Source organism: Salmo salar, chromosome 13 (genome assembly GCF_965601325.2).
Source record: "Salmo salar chromosome 13, fSalSal1, whole genome shotgun sequence".
Taxonomy (NCBI): domain Eukaryota; kingdom Metazoa; phylum Chordata; class Actinopteri; order Salmoniformes; family Salmonidae; genus Salmo; species Salmo salar.
Genome location: NC_138303.1, coordinates 12,061,917 through 12,084,391, shown reverse-complemented (window position 1 = coordinate 12,084,391; position 22,475 = coordinate 12,061,917). Strand labels below are relative to the sequence as shown.

Here is a 22,475-nt window from a genome sequence, read left to right as displayed (position 1 = left end):
GTGATCTGACTAAGGCATCGATAGTCAATACACGAGCGCAGACCTCCCTCCTTCTTCTTCACAAAAAAGAAACTCGAGGATGCGGGTGAAGTGGAGGGCCGAATGTACCCCTGATGCAGGGATTCAGAGACATATGTTTCCATAGCCGCCGTCTCTGCCTGTGACAGGGGATACACGTGACTCCTGGGAAGTGCGGCGTCTACCAGGAGATTTATCGCACAATCCCCCCGTCGATGGGGTAGTAATTGAGTCGCCTTCTTTTTGGAGAAAGCGAGAGCCAAATCGACATATTCGGGGGGGAATGCGCACGGTGGAGACCTGGTCTGGACTTTCCACCGTAGTAGCACCAACGGAAGCTGAAACCTGACATTAAACAATTCCACACACAGACATGGGGGGAACAGAGGGTTGAATACACGACAAGTAATGAGGGAAATGTAAACCAGGTGTGTGGGGAAAAACAAGACAAAACAAATGGAAAATGAAAGGTGGATCGGCGATGGCTAGAAGACCAGTGACGTCGACCGCCAAACGTGTCATATTGGCTTACATAATGCATATGAATTATACTGAGATTTGAATTTAACACTGAGCTTCAAATAATGGATAAGTGACTATAATGAATAAGGTCGCTGCAGCTTAACAGGGTTTTCATCCTCTCCTAAGGCCAGGACTTTTTCCAGGATTTATTTTTAAACCATGTCACCTGATTAGAAAAACTGTTCCCATCATAGCCCATATGAAACGTTTCAACAACTAATGAATCACTGTCATACCCGAAAGGGTCTGGATTTATATTTGGTTAGGTTACCAAATCATGAAAAACTCTGTGCCCCAGCAAAAACATTTTCCCCCAACACTCTGGGACCTATGATGCCTCCTCTGGGACCTATGATGTCTCCTCTGGGACCTATGATGCCTCCTCTGGGACCTATGATGCCTCCTCTGGGCCTGTGGTGCCTCCTCTGGGCCTGTGGTGCCACCTCTGGGCCTGTGGTGCCACCTCTGGGCCTGTGGTGCCACCTCTGGATCTGTGCTCCAGTACATGACTACAGAATTAATATATATATAAAATCATTTTTAATTACATTATTCTAAAAGTATACTATGAAGATAGAAGATTAGATATTAGATCATGAAGTCATTTTTTAAGAGTATTGGTGATAAATCACAATCTGAAAAAAATACAAATAAAATGACTGTTCTAGTAATCTAGCTACAGTACAATAGCTAGCCATTTTGTTAACTGTAGCAAATGGTACATTACTATTATTAAAGTGAATGAGATTAAGGGTTATTTATTTGTGACATTTAATTTGCCATTAAGATGTGGCCATCTATTGCTACTATGGAACTAAATAATCAAAGTCATAATTTCTCAACGAGTCTGTGACCTTGGTTGCAGGGATTTGTTTTTGGGAGGTGCCCGTTTGAGCACATGCCCCCTAAAATGTCTGTGCACGGCCCTGCTGCGTGGGTCAAACATGAAATTTCAATGTGTCATGCATGATCAAGCCATTCACCTTGATATTTATAAAAAGCTGAAAAATTGTTAGTATTGCTATCTCTGTCTCCCTTTCTCTCTCTCTCTCTCTCTCTCACTCTATTAATCTCTTCCTCTCTCTCTCTCTCTCTCTGACACCCTCTCTCCCCCTCTCTCTCCCTGTCTTTGCCTCCCTCCCTCCCTCTCTCTCTGTTTCTAGTTGAAATCCATGAGCTGTGTGTTCCACAGTTAAGCATTGTTTACACACTAATCTAATTTGTAAATCAAATCAAATCAAATCAAATGTATTTATAAAGCCCTTCTTACATCAGCCAATGTCCCAAAGTGCTGTACAGAAACCCAGCCTAAAACCCCAAATAGCAAGCAATGCAGGTGTAGAAGCATGGTGGCTAGGAAAAACACCCTAGAAAGGCCAGAACCTAGTAAGAAACCTAGAGAGGAACCAGGCTATGAGGGGTGGCCAGTCCTCTTCTGGCTGTGCCGGGTGGAGACTATAACAGAACATGGCCAAACTGTTCAAATGTTCATAGATGACCAGCAGGGTCAAATAATAATAATAATCACAGTGGTTGTCGAGGGTGCAACAGGTCAGCACCTCATGAGTAAATGTCAGTTGGCTTTTCATAGCCGATCATTCAGAGTAACTCTACTGCTCCTGCTGTCTCTAGAGAGTTGAAAACAGCAGGTCTGGGACAGTTGGCATGTCCAGTGAACAGGTCAGGGTTCCATAGCCTCAGGCAGAACAGTTGAAACTGGAGCAGCAGCACGGCCATGTGGACTGCGGACAGCAAGGATTCATCAGGCCAGGTAGTCCTGAGGCATGGTCCTAGGGCTCAGGTCCTCCGAGAGAGAGAAAGAGAGAGAGAAAAAGAGAGAGCATACTTAAATTCACACAGGACACCGGATAAGACAGGAGAAATACTCTAGATACAACAGAATGACCCTAGCCCCCCGACACATAAACTACTGCAGCATAGATACTGGAGGCTGAGACAGGAGGGGTCGGGAGAAACTGTGGCCCCATCTGACGATACCCCCGGACAGGGCCAAACAGGCAGGATATAACCCCACCCACTTTGCCAAAGCACAGCCCCCACACCACTAGAGGGGTATCTTCAACCACCAACTTACTACCCTGAGACAAGGCCCACAGATCTCCGCCACGGCACAACCCAAGGGGGGGCTCCAACCCGGACAGGAAGATCACGTCAGTGAATCAACCCACTCAAGTGACGCACCTCTCCTAGGGACGGCATGGAAGAGCACCAGTAAGCCAGTGACTTAGCCCCTGTAATAGGGTTAGAGGCAGAGAGTTCCAGTGGAGAGAGGGGAACCGGCCAGGCAGAGACAGCAAGGGCGGTTCGTTGCTCCGGTGCCTTTCCGTTCACATTCACACTCCTGAGCCAAACTACACTCAATCATAGGACCTACTGAAGAGATGAGTCTTCAATAAAGACTTAAAGGTTGAGAACGAGTATGCGTCTCTCACATGGGTAGGCAGACCATTCCATAAAAATGTAGCTTTGTAGGAGAAAGCCCTGCCTCCAGCTGTTTGCTTAGAAATTCTAGGGACAGTAAGGAGGCCTGCATCTTGTGACCGTAGAGTACGTATAGGTATGTACGGCAGGACCAAATCGGAAAGATAGGTACAGTGAGGGAAAAAAGTATTTGATCCCCTGCTGATTTTGTACGTTTGCCCACTGACAAAGAAATGATCAGTCTATAATTTTAATGGTAGGTTTATTTGAACAGTGAGAGACAGAATAACAACAAAAAATCCAGAATAATGCATGTCAAAAATGTTATAAATTGATTTGCCTTTTAATGAGGGAAATAAGTATTTGACCCCCTCTCTATCAGAAAGATTTCTGTCTCCCAGGTGTCTTTTATACAGGTAACGAGCTGAGATTAGGAGCACACTCTTAATAAAGGGAAACTCTTAAACCTAATCTTAGTTTGTTACTTGTATAAAAGACACCTGTCCACAGAAGCAATCAATCAATCAGATTCCAAACTCTCCACCATGGCCAAGACCAAAGAGCTCTCCAAGGATGTCAGGGACAAGTTTGTAAACCTACACAAGGCTGGAAGGGGCTACAAGACCATCGCCAAGCAGCTTGGTGAGAAGGTGACAACAGTTGGTGCGATTATTTGTAAGTGGAAGAAACACAAAAGAACTGTCAATCTCCCTCGGCCTGGGGCTCCATGCAAGATCTCACCTCGTGGAGTAGCAATGATCATGAGAACAGTGAGCCCAGAACTACATGGGATGATCTCCCCCCTGCTCAAGAAAGCACATATACATGCCCGCCTGAAGTTTGCCAATGAACATCTGAATGATTCAGACGACAACTGGGTGAAAGTGTTGTGGTCAGATGAGACCAAAATGGAGCTCTTTGGCATCAACTCAACTTTGGAGGAGGAGGAATGCTGCCTATGACCACAAGAATACCATCCCCACCGTCAAACATGGAGGTGGAAACATTATGCTTTGGGGGTGTTTTTCTGCTAAGGGGACAGGACAACTTCACCGCATCAAAGGGATGATGGACGGGGCCATGTACCGTCAAATCTTGGGTGAGAACCTCCTTCCCTCAGCCAGGGCATTGAAAATTGGTCGTGGATGGGTATTCCAGCATAACAATGACCCAAAACACACGGCCAAGGCAACATAGGAGAGGCTCAAGAAGAAGCACATTAAGGTCCTGGAGTGGCCTAGCCAGTCTCCAGACCTTAATCCCAAAGAAAATCTGTGGAGGGAGCTGAAGGTTTGAGTTGCCAAAAGTCAGCCTCGAAACCTTAATGACTTGGAGAAGATCTGCAAAGAGGAGTGGGACAAAATCCCTCCTGAGATGTGTGCAAACCTGGTGGCCAACTACAAGAAACGTCTGACCTCTGTGATTGCCAACATGGGTTTTGCCACCAAGTACTAAGTCATGTTTTGCAGAGGGGTCAAATACTTATTTCCCTCATTAAAATGCAAATCAATTTATAACATTTTTGACATGCGTTTTTCTGGATTTTTTTGTTATTCTTTTTTGTAATTTTTGATATTTTGTTATTCTGTCTCTCACTGTTCAAATAAACTTACCATTAAAATTATAGACTGATAATTTCTTTTTCAGTGGGCAAATGTACAAAATCAGCAGGGGATCAAATACTTTTTTCTCTCACTGTAAGAGCAAGCCCATGTAATGCTTTGTAGGTTAGCAGTAAAACCTTGATATCAGCCCATGCCTCAAAAGGAAGCCAGTGTAGAGAGGCTAGCACAGGAGTAATATGATCACATTTTTTGGTTCTCGTCAAGATTCTAGCAGCCGTGTTTAGCACTAAATGAAGTTCATTTTGTGCTTTATCCGGGTAGCCAGAAAGTAGAGCGTTGCAGTTGTCTAACCTAGAAGTGACAAAAGCATGGATACATTTTTCTGCATCATTTTTGGACAGAAATGTTATGATTTTTGCAATGTTACGTAGATGGAAAAAAGCTGTCCTTGAAACAGTTTTGATATGTTCGTAAAAAGAGAGATCAAGGTCCAGAGTACTGCCGAGGTCCTTCACAGTTATATTTGAGACGACTGTACAACCATCAAGATTAATTGTCAGATTCAACAGAAGATCTCTTTGTTTCTTGGGACCTAGAACAAGCATCTCTGTTTTGTCCGAATTTAAAAGTAGAACATTTGCAGCCATCCACTTCCTTATGTCTGAAACACAGGCTTCCAGGGAGGGCAATTTTGGGACTTCACCATGTTTCATTGAAATGTACAGCTGTGTGTCAGCCGCATAGCAGTGAAAGTTAACATTTTGTTTCTGAATGACATCACCAAGAGGTAAATAGTGAAAACATAGTGAAAACAATAGTGGTCCTAAAACGGAAACTTGAGGAACACCGAAATTTACAGTTGATTTGTCAGAGGACAAACCATCCACAGAGACAAACTGATATCTTTCCGACAGATAAGATCTAAACCAGGCCAGAACTTGTCCGTGTAGACCAATTTGGCTTTCCAATCTCTCCAAAAGAATGTGGGGATCGATGGTATCAAAAGCAGCACTAAGGTCTAGGAGCACGAGGACAGATGCAGAGCCTCGGTCTGACGCCATTTAAAGGTAATTTACCACATTCACAAGTGCATTCTCAGTGCTATGATGGGATCTAACACCAGACTGAAGCGTTTCGTGTACATTGTTTGTCTTCAGGAAGGCAGTGAGTGGCTGCGCAAAAGCTTTTTCAAACATTTTTGAGAGGAATGGGAGATTCGATATAGGCCGATAGTTTTTATATTTCCTGGGTCAAGGTTTGGCTTTTTCAAGAGAGGCTTGAGAGGCTTAAAGAGAGGCTTAAATGGTGTTTCATGAAGCTCAGGCTTTCCCTGGGGAACTGCTCCAGGAGGCCAATGGCAGGGTTCAGAGAAAGAGCTGCATCATGAGGCCCATGGCAGGGTTCAGAGAAAGAGCTGCGTCATGAGGCCCATGGCAGGGTTCAGAGAAAGAGCTGCGTCAAGAGGGATCCGACATTACTCTACTATGAACTGGCCCTCCTCCAACTGTCTCAATCTCTCACACACACGCACACATGCGCACACACACACACACACACACACACATATATATATCTCGGTTGATTTATAGTTGTGTTTGTTCTTCACTGGTGGCCCTTTTTCTTTTGGTAACATGTCACACATTTTAAATACTATATTTGAATCTACAAATCACATTACAGTCGAGAAGGATTTAAACATTTCATAAGTCATGGATACAGTATATGGACACTTATGGATACAGAAAGCACCTTCTTCTCCATGCTGCAAAGCTGCCCAGCACAGGTGACATGGAGCAGTACCTTGCCAGCTCCTATGCAGGCCTGCAATCTGAAGGTCACATACTGTCAGCCTATGTACATGGCAGAGAATCCCAAATATCAGCACTACAAGATTGCACTAATAAGGAAGACTGTTTAGGCGTGACACGAGGGGATGGTATTTCAAGGACTTGTCAGCAATGGCCTGCTCCATGTAAGAGTCAAAATAACAAACCACTTTCTAAATGAGCACCACACACACACACACACATACAAACACATGCCTCTCTCCTCGCCCCCACAGCCATGGGAACCACGCAGTCCCAGAGAATAAGGAGGAAATAATCCTCCTGACTCCTGTCAACTAGCTAGTGGGGTACAACAAAACATTATTCCCTGGAAAGATCATGAAGGGAATGACCAATGAGCCAAATGAACGATGAAGGAACTCAATGAAAAACAACAACTACGCCTGCGTCACTGGAAAATATCTAGTGAGTGGACAAAGGCCTTTTGTCCTAAATGGCCCCCTATTCCCTATGGAGTGCACTACTTTTCACTAGGGCCTAGAGGGAATAGGGTGCCATTTGTGATACATTCAAGATATTATCTTCCAATGTGCTGTAGATAAACAACATACCCACAGCAACAGATTCAGTGAAGCATCTGTGTGATAACCAGGAAGCCATAACTACATGATGCCAACTGGCTTGCTGAGAGACCAGCTGTTGACTTTCCATTTCCACATTGTCAGCTCCAGCTCAGCTCCAGCTATCTCTGTGAGTAGTGGTCGATAGCCACACAATTGTGTGTGTGTGTGTGTGTGTGTGTGTGTGTGTGAGTAGTTGTTGTCTAGAGTGGGATCGTTGATGGCTCTCTCTCTCTCTCTCTCTCTCAATTAATTCAATTCAATATACTTTATCGACATGGTAAGTAAAACACTTCCATTGTCAAAGTAAATATATAACAACAACAGTCCAGTTAGACAAGAATATACTAGACTAGTAATAATTATGATATTCAACAATAATTACAACAAATATTTAGAAAAGGATAATATTAATAATCACGCTATATTTTCCACTGGCTGTCCCTCAGTTTACACACCCGGAAGCTTATAAGAAATCCTCCGACAAACCATCAAACAGGCAAAGCGAAAATACAGGACTGAGATCAAATCGCACTACACCGGCTCCAACACTCGTCGGATGTGGCAGGGCTTGCAAACCATTACAGAATACAAAGGGAAGCACAGCTGAAAGCTTCCCAGTGACACGAGCCTACCAGACAAGCTAAATTACTTCTATGCTCGCTTTGAGGCAAGTAACAATGAAACATGCATGAGAGTATCAGCTGTTCCGGATGACTGTGAGATCACACTCTCCGCAGCCGATATGAGTAAGACCTTTAAACAGGTCAACATTCACAAGGCCGCAGGGCCAGACAGATTACCTGGACATGTACTCCAAACATGCGCTGACCAACTGTCTTCGCTGACCAACTTTCTTCAACCTCTCCCTGTCTTAGTCTGTAATACCAACATGTTTCAAGCAGACCACCATAGTCCCTGTGCCCAAGAACACTAAGGTAACCTGCCTAAATGACTACCGACCCGTAGCACTCATGTCTGTAGCCATGAAAAGTTTTGAAAGGCTGGTCATGGCTCACATCAACACCATCATCCCAGATACCCTGGGCCCACTCCAATTCACACACCGCCCCAAGAGATCTACAGATGACGCAATCTCTATTGCACTTCACACTGCCCTCTCTCACTTGGACAAAAGGAACACCTACGTGAGAATGTTGTTCTTTGACTACAGCTCACCGTTCAAAACCCTAGTGCCCTCTAAGCTCATCACTAAGCTAAGTTCTCTGGGACTGAACACCTCCCTCTTCAACTGGATCCTGGACATCCTGACGGGCTGCCCCCAGGTGGTGAGGGTAAGCAATAACATATCCGCCACGCTGACCCTGAAATCGAAGACCCCTCAGGGGTGTGTGCTTAGTCCCCTCCCTGTTCACCAACAACTGCGTGGCCACATACAACACCAACTAAACTTTGCTGACGCCACGACGGTGGAAAGCCTGATCACCGACAATGATGAGACAGCCTATAGAGAGGAGGTCAGTGACCTGGCAGTGTGGTGCCAGGATAACAATCTCTCCCTCAACCTCAGCAAGACAAAGGAGCTAATCGTGGACTACAGGAAACGGCGGGCCGGGCACGCCCCCATTCACATCGACGGGGCTGTAGTGGAGCAGTTCGAGAGCTTCAAGGTCCTCGGTGTCCACATCAGTAAGTATCTATCATGGTCCTCACACACCAACACAGTAGTGAAGAGGGCACGACAACGCTTCTTCCCCCTCAGGAGGCTGAAAAGATTTGGCATGGGCCCCCAGATCCTCTTCTACAGTTGCACCATTGAGAGCATCTTTCTTGACTGGCTGCATCACTGCTTGGTATGGCAACTGCATGGCATCCGACCGCAAGGCGCTACAGAGGGTAGTGCGTACGGCCAAGTAGATCATCCAGGACCTCTATACCAGGCAGTGTGAGAGGAAGGCCCTAAAACTTTTCAAAGACTCCAGCCACCCAAGTCATAGGTTGTTCTTTCTGCTACCGCACGTTAAGTTGTACCGATGCACCAAGTCTGGAACCATCAGGACACTGAACCGCTTCTACCCCCAAGCCATAAGACTGCTAAAAAGTTTGTTAAATAGTTAACTATAGCTACCTGGACTATGTGCGTTTACCTTTTTTTGTCATCACATTTGCTGCTACTACTGTTTGATGTCTATCCTGTTGCATAGTCACTTTATTCCTAGTTAAATGTACAGTGCCTCCAGAAAGTATTCATACCCCTTGACTTATCCGCATTTTGTTGTGTTACAGCCTGAATTCAAAAATCCTTTAGGATTTTACCTGTGCTTAGCTCCATTCAGTTTATTTTTTATCCTGAAAAACTCCCCAGTCCTTAACAATTACAAGCATACCCATAACATGATGCATCAACCACTATGCTTGAACATATGACGAGAGGTACTCAGTAATGTGTTGTATTGGATTTTCCCCAAATATAACACTTTGTATTCTGGACATAAGGTTTACTGCTTTGCCACATTTTTAGCAGTATTACTTTAGTGCCTTGTTGAAAACAGGATGCATGTTTTGGAATATTTTTATTCTGTTCAGGCTTCCTTCTTTTCTATCAATTAGGTTAGTATTGTGGAGTAACTACAATGTTGTTGATCCATCCTCAGTTTTCTCCTATCACAGCCATTAAATTTTTTTAACTATTTTAAAGTCACCATTGTCCTCATGATGAACTCCCTGAGCGGTTTCCATCCTCTCCTGCAACTGAGTTAGGAACTACGCATGTATCTTTGTAGTGACGGGGTGTGTTGATACACCATCTAAAGGGTAATTAAAAACTTCACCATGCTCAAAGGGATATTCAATGTCTTTTTTTTTACACATCAACCAATAGGTGCCCTTCTTTTCAAGGCATTGGAAAACATCCCTAGTCTTGTGGTTGAATCTGTGTTTGAATTTCACTGCTCGACTGAGGGACCTTACAGATAATTGTATGTGTGGGGTACAGAGATGAGGTAGTCATTCGAAAACCATGTTAAACACTATTATTGCACAGAGAAAAATTTGTTAATGCAAATTAATTCAGGCTATAACACAACATAATGTGGAAAAAGTCAAGGAGTGTGAATACTTTCTGAAGGCACTGTACGTCCACTGTCTACCTCAATTACCTTGTACCCCTGCACATTGACTCTGTACAGGTAGCCCGTGTACTGTATATAGCCAAGTTATTGCTACTCATCGTGTATTTATTATTACTTTTATTATTATTATTATTATTATGTGTAATTACTTTTCTATTATTTCTCTATTTTCTTTCTCTCTGCATTGTTGGGAAGGGCCCGTAAAGTAAGCATGTCACTGTTAGTCTACACCTGTTGTTTACCAAGCATGTGACGGATAAAATTATATTGCATTTGACAGGCTCCCTATCTGTGTGTCACACGGCTCCTGTCAGTAGTTGTATTAACAAAAGGTGCAGCTCCAGTCATAGTTTATTATTTTAATGTCATACCAAGGATCATGGTCATACCAAGGATCATTTAGATATAAAAACATATATAGAACCAAATTGTTTAATGCTATTAGCCCATAGAAACCCATTGAATAACAGATTCATACATGGGAAAACAGACTTCAAAGGGAAGTATGTTTTGATGTCCTTGTTCAGCCACAACTCAGAGAAACGTAGGATATTACAGTCTTGATAGAATATGTCCGTCATATGAAATGATGGCAGAAACATTATGCACAACAACAAAAAAACGAGAAAAAAAAACCGTACAAAAACACAGAATTGGCCAGGAGCTATCTATTGCAGCATCATTTTTGCTTGTGGAGACAGCGGTGTGATCCAATGGTACCCTAGGCCCTTCATAGTGCGCTACTATTGACCAGGGCCCATATGGCCATTTGTGAAAACAGTAAGGCTGGCATACTTTGTTATGAATCAACATTAGCTTTACAACACTGTGGAGACTTTAGAGTCTAATGTGCTGTGGGGCATATTGTCAGCCTGGTGAGAGGTCTTTATACAGAGCTGTTATCTGTAGCCTGTAGACTTCTGGTAGAGGGACTCCTCTTGAGAGAGATAAATAGAGAGAGTTAGAGAGAGCTAGACAGAGAGAGAAAAGAGCCGTTAAATTCTACAACCACCTAAAAGGAAGCGATTCCCAAACCTTCCATAACAAAGCAATCACCTACAGAGAGATGAACCTCGAGAAGAGTCCCCTAACCAAGCTGGTCCTGGGGCTCTGTTCACAAACACAAACAGACCCCACAGAGCCCCAGGACAGCAACACAATTAGACCCAACAAAATCATGAGAAAAAAATAGATAATTACCAGACACATTGGAAAGAATTAACAAAAAAGCTGAGCGACCTAGAATGCTATTTGGCCCTAAACAGAGAGTACACAGTGGCAGAATACCAGACCACTGTGACTGACCCAAACTTAAGAAAAGCTTTGACTATGTACAGACTCAGTGAGCATAGCCTTGCTATTGAGAAAGGCCTCCATAGGCAGACCTGGCTCTCAAGAGAAGACAGGCTATGTGCACACTGCCCACAAAATGAGGTGGAAATTGAGCTGTACTTCATAACCTCCCGCCAAATGAATGACCATATTAGAGACACATATTTACCTCAGATTACACAGATCCACAAAGAATTCGAAAACAAACCCAATTTTGTAAACTCCCATATCTTTTGGGTGAAATACCACAGTGAGCCATCACAGCAGCTAGATTTGTAACATGTTACCAAAAGAAAAAGGGCCACCAGTGAAGAACAAACACAACTATAAATACAACCGAGATGTGTGTGTGTGTGTGTGTGTGTGTGTGTGTGTGTGTGTGTGTGTGTGTGTGTGTGTGTGTGTGTAAACTGAGGGACAGCCAGTGGAAAATATAGTGTGATTATTAATATTATCCTTTTCTAAATATTTGTTGTAATTGTTGTTTAATACCATAATTATTACTAGTCTAGTATATTCTTGTCTTACTGGACTGTTGTTGTTATATATTTACTTTGACAATGGAAGTGTTTTACTTACCATGTCGATAAAGTATATTGAATTGAATTCATTGAGAGAGAGAGCGATGCCAACGATACACTCCAGACCAGCATTTCTAAAACTCGCTCCTGGGGACCCCAAGGGGTCAATGTTTTGTTTTTTGCTTGATGATTAGTTGATTATTTGAATCAGTTGTGTAGTGCTAGGGCAAAAACCAAAACGTGCACCACTTGGGGTTCCGAGGACTGAGTTTGTGAAAACACTGCTCTAGACATATGCCATACTGACACCGTGACCTCCCCTGCTGGGTCCTGGAAATCAACAACTACTCACTCACACACACACACACACACACACACACACACACACACACACACACACACACACACACACACACACACACACAATTGTGTGGCTATCGACCACTACTCACAGAGATAGCTGGAGCTGAGCTGGAGCTGACAATGTGGAAATGGAAAGTCAACAGCTGGTCTCTCAGCAAGCCAGTTGGCATCATGTAGTTATGGCTTCCTGGTTATCACACAGATGCTTCACTGAATCTGTTGCTGTGGGTATGTTGTTCATCTACAGCACATTGGAAGATAATATCTTGAATGTATCACAAATGGCACCCTATTCCCTCTAGGCCCTAGTGAAAAGTAGTGCACTCCATAGGGAATAGGGGGCCATTTAGGACAAAAGGCTTAATCCTCCTTATTCTCTGGGACTGCGAGGTTCCCATGGCTGTGGGGGCGAGGAGAGAGGCCTGTGTGTGTGTGTGTGTGTGTGTGTGTGTGTGTGTGTGTGTGTGTGTGTGTGTGTGTGTGTGTGTGTGTGTATGTGTGGTGCTCATTTAGAAAGTGGTTTGTTATTTTGACTCTTACAGGGGGCAGGCCTTTGCTGACAAGTCCTTGAAATACCATCCCCTCGTGTCACGCCTAAACAATCTTCCTTATCAGTGCAATCTTGTAGTGCTGATATTTGGAAGTCTCTGCCATGTACATAGGCTGACAGTATGTGACCTTCAGATTGCAGGCCTGCGTAGGAGCTGGCAAGGTACTGCTCCATGTCACCTGTCCTGGGAAGCTTTGCAGCATGGAGAAGAAGGTGCTTTCTGTATCCATAAGTGTCCATATACTGTATACATGACCTATGAAATGTTTAAATCCTTCTCGACTGTAATGTGATTTGGAGATTCAAATATAGTATTTAAAATGTGTGTGTGTGCGTGTGTGTGAGAGATTGAGACAGTTGGAGGAGGGCCAGTTCATGGTAGAGTAATGTCGGATCCCTCCTCATGCAGCTCTTTCTCTGAACCCTGCCATGGGCCTCATGACGCAGCTCTTTCTCTGAACCCTGCCACGGGCCTCATGACGCAGCTATTTCTCTGTACCCTGCCATGGGCCTCCTGGCGCAGTTCCCCAGGGAAAGCCTGAGCTTCATGAAACACCATTTACAAATTAGATTAATGTGTAAACAATGCTAAATTGTGGAACACACAGCTCATGGATTTCAACTAGAAACAGAGAGAGAGGGAGGGAGGCAAAGACAGGGAGAGAGAGGGGGAGAGAGGGTGTCAGAGAGAGAGAGAGAGGAAGAGAGAAAGAAAGAGAGAGAGCGAGAGAGAGAGAGAGAGAGAGAGAGAGAAAGGGAGAGGGAGACAGAGATAGCAATACTGACAATTTTTCAGCTTTTTGTAAATATCAAGGTTAATGGCTTGATCATACATGACACATTGACATTTCATGTTTGACCCACACAGCAGGGCCATTCACAGACATTTTAGGGGGCATGTGCTCAAACGCGCACCTCCCAAAAACAAATCCCTGCAACCGAGGTCACAGACTCGTTGAGAAATGATGACTTTGATTATTTAGTTCCATAGAAGCAATACATTGCCACATCTTAATGTCAAATTAAATGACACAAATAAATAACCCTTAATCTCATTCACTTTAATAATAGTAATGTACCATTTGCTACAGTTAACAAAATGGATAACTAGCTACTTTTCTTTTATTGTGATTTTTCACCAATACTCTTATAAAATAATTTCACAATCGAATATCTAATCTTCTAGTGCCACGACTTCCGCCCAAGTTGGTTCCTCTCCTTGTTCGGGCGGCGTTCAGTGGTCGGCGTTGCCGGTCTTCTAGCCATCATCGATCCACTTTTCATTTTCCATTTGTTTTGTCTTGTCTTCCCACACACCTGGTTTCAATTCCCTCATTACATTTTGTGTATTTAATCCTCTGTTTCCCCCCATGTCCTTGTCTGGAATTGTTTATTGTAAGTACTTGTGCACGTTATGTCTGGTGTGCGACGGGTTTTGTACCCATTGATATATTGTTCTGTTTTCCGGTGGGTTTTCTAATTAAACTGCGCCGTTGTAAACACAGTTTTTACTCTCCTGCTCCTGACTTCTCTGCCGCCAGTACGCACCCCTTACATCTAGCTTCATAGTATACTTTTAAAATAATGTAATTTTAAAGTAATTTTAAATATAATAACTCTGTAGTCATGTACTTGACCACAGATCCGGAGGTGGCACCACAGGTCCCGCATTGTTGGGGTAAAATGTTTTTTTTGCTTGCGCTCTAAGTTTGTGATTTGGTTACCTAACCAGGTATAAATCCAGACCCTTTCGGGTATGACAGAGATTATGACAGACTAATTATTTGTTCAAAGGTTTTGTATGGGCTATAATAGGTTGTGGGGTGGCAGGTAGCCTAGTGGTTAGAGCTTTAGGCCAGTAACGGAAAGGTTTCTGACAAAGTAAAAATCTGTTTTTCTGCCCCTTAACAAGGTGTCACAGCTGTCATGGAAGAGAGAATGGGACCAAGGCGCAGCGGGTTGCGTGCTCAACATATTTATTATAAAAATGAGAACACCACGGAAAAACAATAAACAAACTAATGACAGGACCAGAGAAGCAGGCTCAACAAAAGCAGTGCTAACAAATAACTACCCACAAGTGACAAACAAAACACACACCTACTTATAGGACTCCCAATCAGAGGCAACTAGAAACACCTGCCTCCAATTGAGAGTCCAGCACCCAACCTACACATAGAATAACTAACCTAGAATATACCCATAGAAATACAAACATAAACCAGTGACCAACAAACCCCGTAATACATAAATCAACTACCTTCTGCCACGTCCTGACCAAACTACAATAACAAAATATCCTCTATACTGGTCAGGACGTGACACAAGGCAATGTTCCTAGGCTGTCATTGTAAATAATAAATTTTCTAAACTGACTTACCTAGTAAAAAATTATGAGGACAGTTTTTCTAATCAGGTGACATGGTTTAGAAAAACTCCTGGCCCTAGGGATGGTGAAAACCCTGTCAAACTTATGTATTGATTGAAGCTCAATGTTAAATTCAAATCTCAGTACAATTCATTTGCAGTATTTAAGACAATATCACACCAATGATTGGAGGATCACAACACACTCTCCGCCTCTCCTCATGATGCGTCTGGCCGTTACTGAGATCCACTACACCGTATTTTTGACAGGGTCATTAACATTAGGGTCATCAGAATTTTGCCCAAACCTAGACGTTGGATTAAAACCAGGCTACAGCGTACAGCGTCCATGAGGTGACTGAAGAAGTTTGTAGGCAAAACAGTTTTTTATACATTTTTTTTTTCAATTTAACTCTCTCACGTGAATCTTTCTGCCAAAATAAAAACTAACGATGTGCTACCTTTTTGTAATATTTCTGACAACGGTCACATCTTTTCAGCTGAATATCAGAGTTCTAAAACCGGGTGCAACTTGGCTGTTGTGCAACAGTAGCAGCTAGCTAGTAGAAGGCTGAGGATAAGAAGAAGGTGCTTTCTGTATCTATAAGTGTCCATATATCCATGACCTTAGAAATGTTTGAATTCTTCTCGACTGTAATGTGATTTGTGGATAAAAAAAAAGGATTTATAATGTGTGTGTGTGTGGGGGGAGGGGGGATGTTTGTGTGTGAGAGAGCGGCATTTGGAAGAGGTCCATAGGAGAGTAATGTCAGATCCCTGCCATGGGCCTCCTGATGAAGGTCTCTCTCTGAACCCTGCCATGGGCCTCCTGATGAAGTTCTCTCTCTGATCCCTGCCATGGGCCTCCTGATGAAGGTCTCTCTCTGAACCCTGCCATGGGCCTCCTGATGAAGTTCTCTCTCTGAACCCTGCCATGGGCCTCCTGATGAAGTTCTCTCTCTGAATCCTGCCATGGACCTCCTGGCGCAGTTTTCCAGGGAGTGCCTGAGTGTCATGCAACATTATTTACAAATAAGATTAATGTGATAAATATGTAATTAATATGCCGGGTACATATCAACAAGTCCCTTATACAATTAGAACACTCTCAACATTCTCTACATTCCCTACGTTCTCTACATTCTCAACATTCTCAACATTCGCAGCATTCTCTACATTCTCTACATTCCCTACGTTCTCTACATTCTCAACATTCTCTACATTCCCTACGTTCTCTACATTCTCAACATTCTCTACATTCTCTGTGTACTGAACACATGCAGGCAGAATATTCATCCTTAATTATTACCATGGTTTCACAACTAGTCAGGTGTTTCTCTTTGAAATCAGCCTCCCACTGTTCTGCATCCTCTTCTCTCCTTTCCTCTCCACTCCTCTCCTCTCCTCCCAGGCAACAGAGATCTCCCACAGCCCTGTAGCCTTACTGTTCAGAGGAAGCTAGTGGAGGAGCATATTAGAGAGGAGATGAGAGAGAGAGAGAGAGAGAGAGAGAGAAGAGGAGAGAGAGAGAGAAGTGGGGAGAGAGAGAAAGAACAGGAGAGAGAAGAGGAGAGAGAGAGAGAAGTGGGGGGAGAGAGAGAGAGAAGAGGAGTGAGAAGAGGAGAGAGAGAGAGAAGTGGGGAGTAAGAGAGACAGAGAGACCGAAAGAGAGAGGGGGGAGACAAATGGGTTAAATGGAGGGATGGAAGGAGAGGAAAGAACTGATGACAAAACACACAAAATACAGAATTTAATCGGGGGGGCATGTGTGCACTGCACTCCCAGAATGATGGATAAAGGTCTTATTGGACATAATAATCATATTAAATCAGCCTTTAGTCAACATGCTGTGCAATCATTTGACCCGATTCCTCTTTTAAAAGATGCTTTAGAAAACAGGGATTTTGACAAGTGTGTGTTTTTGTATGAGTGTGTGTGCATGTGTTTGTGTGCATACGTGTGTGTGTGTGTGTGTGTTTGTTTGTGTGTGCGTGCGTGAGATCATTGGGGGATTTGAGTTGTAGTTATGTTATTTTGTTGTTGTGAGGAAAATAACAGAATCCTTACAGAGAATGGCAGCCATTAATATTGTAGGGCAGCAAGAAGTACAGGAGAGCAGAACCCTAACAGAAAGGCCTAGCACCTACTCCTCCAGTCATACAGACCATAGGAAATGGATGACTTTTTCTTCATTGACATTGAAAGTGTGTTGTATATTTCATAGCATCATTGCTATTTCATAGTTGCACTTACCCTTGATACCCTGGCATTCATATTCGTGACCCACCTCGGTTTCCATGAAAACATGAAACACACAAGCATGAAAAAGGAGCGCTTGAAATAGCAGATATCTCTTATTTCCCTGGCTGTTGCTTGTTTCATGTCAAATTAAAAGGAAAATGTGTTTACTGTCCTGTGAATGGAGTAATATCCCCCGCTAGCACTCTATCAGAATAATAATCAACAGAGTAGTGTAAATATCATGACCACCTGCAATATTTAAAAATAGCTGAAACCTTTCAGACTTTCAACATCAATGTCTCTAAGAGAGAGAGAGAGAGAGAGAGAGAGGAGATTAGGAGAGACTGTGTGTTTGAAATAGTTTTAATGAATTTATGCTCACTCACATCTGACTCCCATTTTCTTGTTTCTCTCTCGCTGTCTCTCTCTCTCTAATGATTTACATTAACTGATTAATTAACCTCTTGAGGATACCGTAGGATAGGGGGCGCCACAGCGCATTTTGAAAAAAAATCGTTCCCATTTTCAACGGCCTACTAATCAAACTCAGAAGATAGGGCATGCATATACTTATTATATATGGATAGAAAACACTCTAAAGTTTCTAAAACAGTTTGAATGGTGTCTGTGAGTATAACAGAACTCAAATGGCAGTCAAAACCCCGAGACCGATTGAAACAGGAAGTGGAATTCTGAATTGTGGACTTGACTTCTCATCTTTCCTTATTAATCACACCGTTAACCATGGTTCAGTGAGCACTTCCTATTGCTTCCACTAGATGTCGCCAGTCCTTTCACAGTGGTTTGAGCCTTATAGAGTCAAAACTCAGTGAATGACACGAGTTTGAAATTGGTCACAGGGGATGGGCCATCACCATTATGACGCCGGCGGCCATGTCTGCCCCCACCTTTGGATACGGTTTTAAAGGCCATGACATCATCCCCCTCGAATCTTATTGGCTCTCTTGGTGTTAGAGGCCCTGAAGATTTATTTTATACAACGTTTGACATGTTTGAACGAACCTACATGCGCGAGCATTGCATTCATTCTGAACTTCAGAGCTGCGCTTCGAGAGAGCCATAGGACGCGCTACCAACATCAGGCTAATGGAACGTGAAGTATGGACTTTTTGACCGAAAATACATCTGTTGTGGACCTGGGATGCTTTCTGATGAAGACAACTAAAGGTAGGCGATTATTGACAATATTATAGAAGATAAGACGTGACATGAGATTCTTTCCAAGATGGCGCCGAGCTCTGTATATTAGCTAATTTTCTGAGTATCGCATCTCCTTTTATCGCAAAGTGTGATTACCCAGTAAAGTTAATTTAAAATCTGGTATGACGGGTGTTCTCAAGAGATATTCATCTATAAATGTTAGATTGACAATATACATTTAAAAAATCGTTATAGTATAGTAATTTAGGCAAATGCAGCATTGTTTACCGGGACGCTTTTGAGGGGAAATAATGAAGTCAACGTCAGACAGAGATGTAAAATGCTGTTTTTATATATAAATATGACCTTTATTGAACAAAAGAATGCATGCATTGTATAACATGATGTCCTAGGGGTGCCATCTGATGAAGTTTGTAAAAGGTTAGTGCTGCATTTAGCTGTTTTTTGATTATATGTGATGCAAGTGGTTGGTCGGAAAATGGCTATGAAGCTGCTTTTTACGATGGACTCATCTAATATAATCTAATGATTTGCTTTTCCTGTAAAACCTTTTTGAAATCGGACGACGTGGGTCGATTCAGGAGAGGTGTATCTATAAAAAAAAAAAAAAAAAAAAAAATTTTTTTTTTTTAAAATTATGATATTTTTTTAATGCTAATTGGCGATATGATTTTTCGCTGGATTTTGATCCCGCTAACGGGATCAGACGCTGAAGAGGTTTTAATCTACTATTTCTGAGGAGACTCAAATAAAAAATGGATTGTCCTCGAACGTTTACTCATAGCTTGGGACCCATCTCTCACTTGCTAACACCATATATAAAAATTAGATCTATGGGCGCTGTGGCTTAGTTGGTTAAAGCGCATGTCTAGTAAACAGGAGATCCTGAATTCAAATTTCAGCAGAGCCTTTTCAAGCATTTCATTGTACACATTGGCGGGGAGGTAATTCTGCTTTTCTCACCAATGGGTTTAGAGAATAAGGCGAGAGGAGATAACACGTTAGGAGTATGCAATTGAGATATTAAATGTCACAGAAAAAGGGTACTTTTTGAAGGAGTTCAAAGTTACCGACTGTCTAAAGCGCAACTGCTTCTTCAGTTTAATGTCAGTTCAAAAGGGTTGTATTTTGAACGAGTTAAAGCTTATTATGTGAGCGAAGAAACTCAAGAACTCTGCTTTTGGACAAAGTCCCCCAGCTCATGATAGGTAAAATACTTACATTAACTGATTCGTCTGCTGTTTCAGAGGATTTGACCATTTTTAAGCTCGAGAGCCAAATGTGAAATGTAGTGTCATCGAACAACCGAAATTCTAAAGAAATAGTGTATGATTCTGAATGTTTACTCATATCTCGCGACCCACCTATCACATATTAATAACCACTTTGGGTCCCAAACCATAGTTTAAGAATCCATGTCAGAGGTTCTTGAGGTTATTCATCTCGAAACCGAAATGTAAAATGTACTGTCGTCGAATGACCATAATTAAAAATAAATAGTATGTGGTTACAAAGATTTACTGATATCTCGCTACCCAGCTCTCACATGCTCAGGCCCACTTTGGTTCCCAAAACATAGATTAACAAACCCTGTTGCTAGACAATTGAAGGTGTCCATATCGATTCCAATATTAGTAAATGACATCTGTTTTGTGACGTGATTTTGCCAGACAGTGAAATGGGTTAAATGAATGAGACTGGTTTGATTCACATCGGTGTGGGTGTTAGTTACGCAACATACATCAATTCAATGGGTGCTGTGGCTTAGTTGGTTAAAGTGCCTGTCTAGTAAACAGGAGGTCCTGAGTTCAAATCTCAGCAGTACCTTTTCAAGCATTTCATTGTACACATTGGTGGAGAAGGTCAGAGGGGAGGGCACTCTGCTTTTCTCACCAATGGGTTTAGAGAATTAGGCAAGTCGAGAGAAGAGAAGACGTGAGGAGGATGCAATTGAGATATTCCAATGTCACGGAAAAAGGGCACTTTTTGAATGATTTAAAACGTACCGACTGTCAAAAGCTCAACTGCTTCTTCAGTTTATTTGTTATCGAGACCCAAATGAAAAGAGTTTCGCCAGGTTGTACACGTCACTTTCACAGAATAAGTAGGCTCTATAAGGCTGCTCTTGCAGCCAGCTGTGATCGTATAATGGTTAGTACTCTGCGTTGTGGCTGCAGCAACCCTGGTTTGAACCTGACTTACAGCACTGCAATGTCAGTTCAAAAGGGTTGTATTTTGAACGAGTAAAAACGTATTGTGTGAGCAAAGAAACTCAAGAACTCTGCTTTTGGACAAAGTCCCCCAGCTCATGATAGATAAAATACTGACATTAACTGATTCGTCTGCTGTTTCAGAGGATTTTACAATTTTTAAGCTCGAGAGCCAAATGTGAAATGTAGTGTCATCGAACAACCGAAATTCTAAAGAAATAGTGTTTGATTCTGAATGTTTACTCATATCTCGCGACCCACCTATGACATGTTAATAACCGCTTTGGGTCCCAAACCATAGTTTAAGAATCCATGTCAGAGGTTCTTGAGTTTATTCATCTCGAAACCCAAATGTAAAATGTTTTGTCCTCGAATGACTATAATTAAAAATAAATAATACGTGATTACAAATATTTGCTGATATCTCGCTACCCACCTCTCACATGCTCAGGCCCACTTTGGTTCCCAAAACATAGCTTAACAAACCCTGTTGCTAGACAATTGAAGGTGTCCATATCGATTCCAATATTGGTAAATGACATCTGTTTTGTGACGTGATTTTGCCAGACAGTGAAATGGGTTAAATGAATGAGACTGGTTTGATTCACATCAGTTTGGGTGTTGGTTACGCAACATACATCAAATCAACGGGTGCTGTGGCTTAGTTGGTTAAAGTGCCTGTCTAGTAAACAGGAGATCCTGAGTTCAAATCTCAGCAGTACCTTTTCAAGCATTTCATTGTACACATTGGTGGAGAAGGTCAGATGGGAGGGCACTCTGCTTTTCTCACCAATGGGTTTAGAGAATTAGGCAAGTCGAGAGAAGAGAAGACGTGAGGAGGATGCAATTGAGATATTCCATTGTCACGGAAAAATGGCTCTTTTTGAATGAGTTAAAACGTGCCGACTGTCAAAAGCGTAACTGCTTCTTCAGTTTATTCGTTATCGAGACCCAAATGAGAAGAGTTTCGCCAGGTTGTACACGTCACTTTCACAGAATAAGTAGGCTCTATAAGGCTGCTCTTGCAGCCAGCCGTGATCGTATAGTGGTTAGTACTCTGCGTTGTGGCTGCAGCAACCCTGGTTTGAACCCGGGTTACGGCACTGCAATGTCAGTTCGAAAGGGTTGTATTTTGAACGAGTAAAAACTTATTGTGTTAGCAAAGAAACTCAAGAACTCTGCTTTTGGACAAAGTCCCCCAGCTCATGATTGGTAAAATACTTACATTAACTGATTCGTCTGCTGTTTCAGAGGATTTTACCATTTTTAAGCTCGAGAGCCAAATGTGAAATGTAGTGTCATCGAACAAACGAAATTCTAAAGAAATAGTGTATGATTCTGAATGTTAACTCATATCTCACGACCCACCTATCACATATTAATAACCACTTTGGGTCCCAAACCATAGTTTAAGAATCCATGTCAGAGGTTCTTGAGGTTATTCATCTCGAAACCGAAATGTAAAATGTACTGTCCTCGAATGACCATAATTAAAAATAAATAGTATGTGGTTACAAAGATTTACTGATATCTCGCTACCCAGCTCTCACATGCTCAGGCCCACTTTGGTTCCCAAAACATAGATTAACAAACCCTGTTGCTAGACAATTGAAGGTGTCCATATCGATTCCAATATTAGTAAATGACATCTGTTTTGTGACGT

At 42.5% G+C, this 22,475-nt stretch overlaps 2 non-coding genes across 2 annotated transcripts; both read left to right on the top strand.

Annotated features, from left to right (window-relative positions):
- The first annotated feature begins 20,355 nt into the window (after nt 1-20,355).
- On the top strand, nt 20,356-20,429 carry trnat-agu (transfer RNA threonine (anticodon AGU)). Its single transcript has one exon. It is a non-coding gene; the product is annotated as a tRNA-Thr (tRNA).
- Nucleotides 20,430-21,462: 1,033 nt separating this feature from the next.
- Nucleotides 21,463-21,536, top strand: trnat-agu (transfer RNA threonine (anticodon AGU)). The gene has a single exon. It is a non-coding gene; the product is annotated as a tRNA-Thr (tRNA).
- The last annotated feature ends 939 nt before the right edge of the window (nt 21,537-22,475 follow it).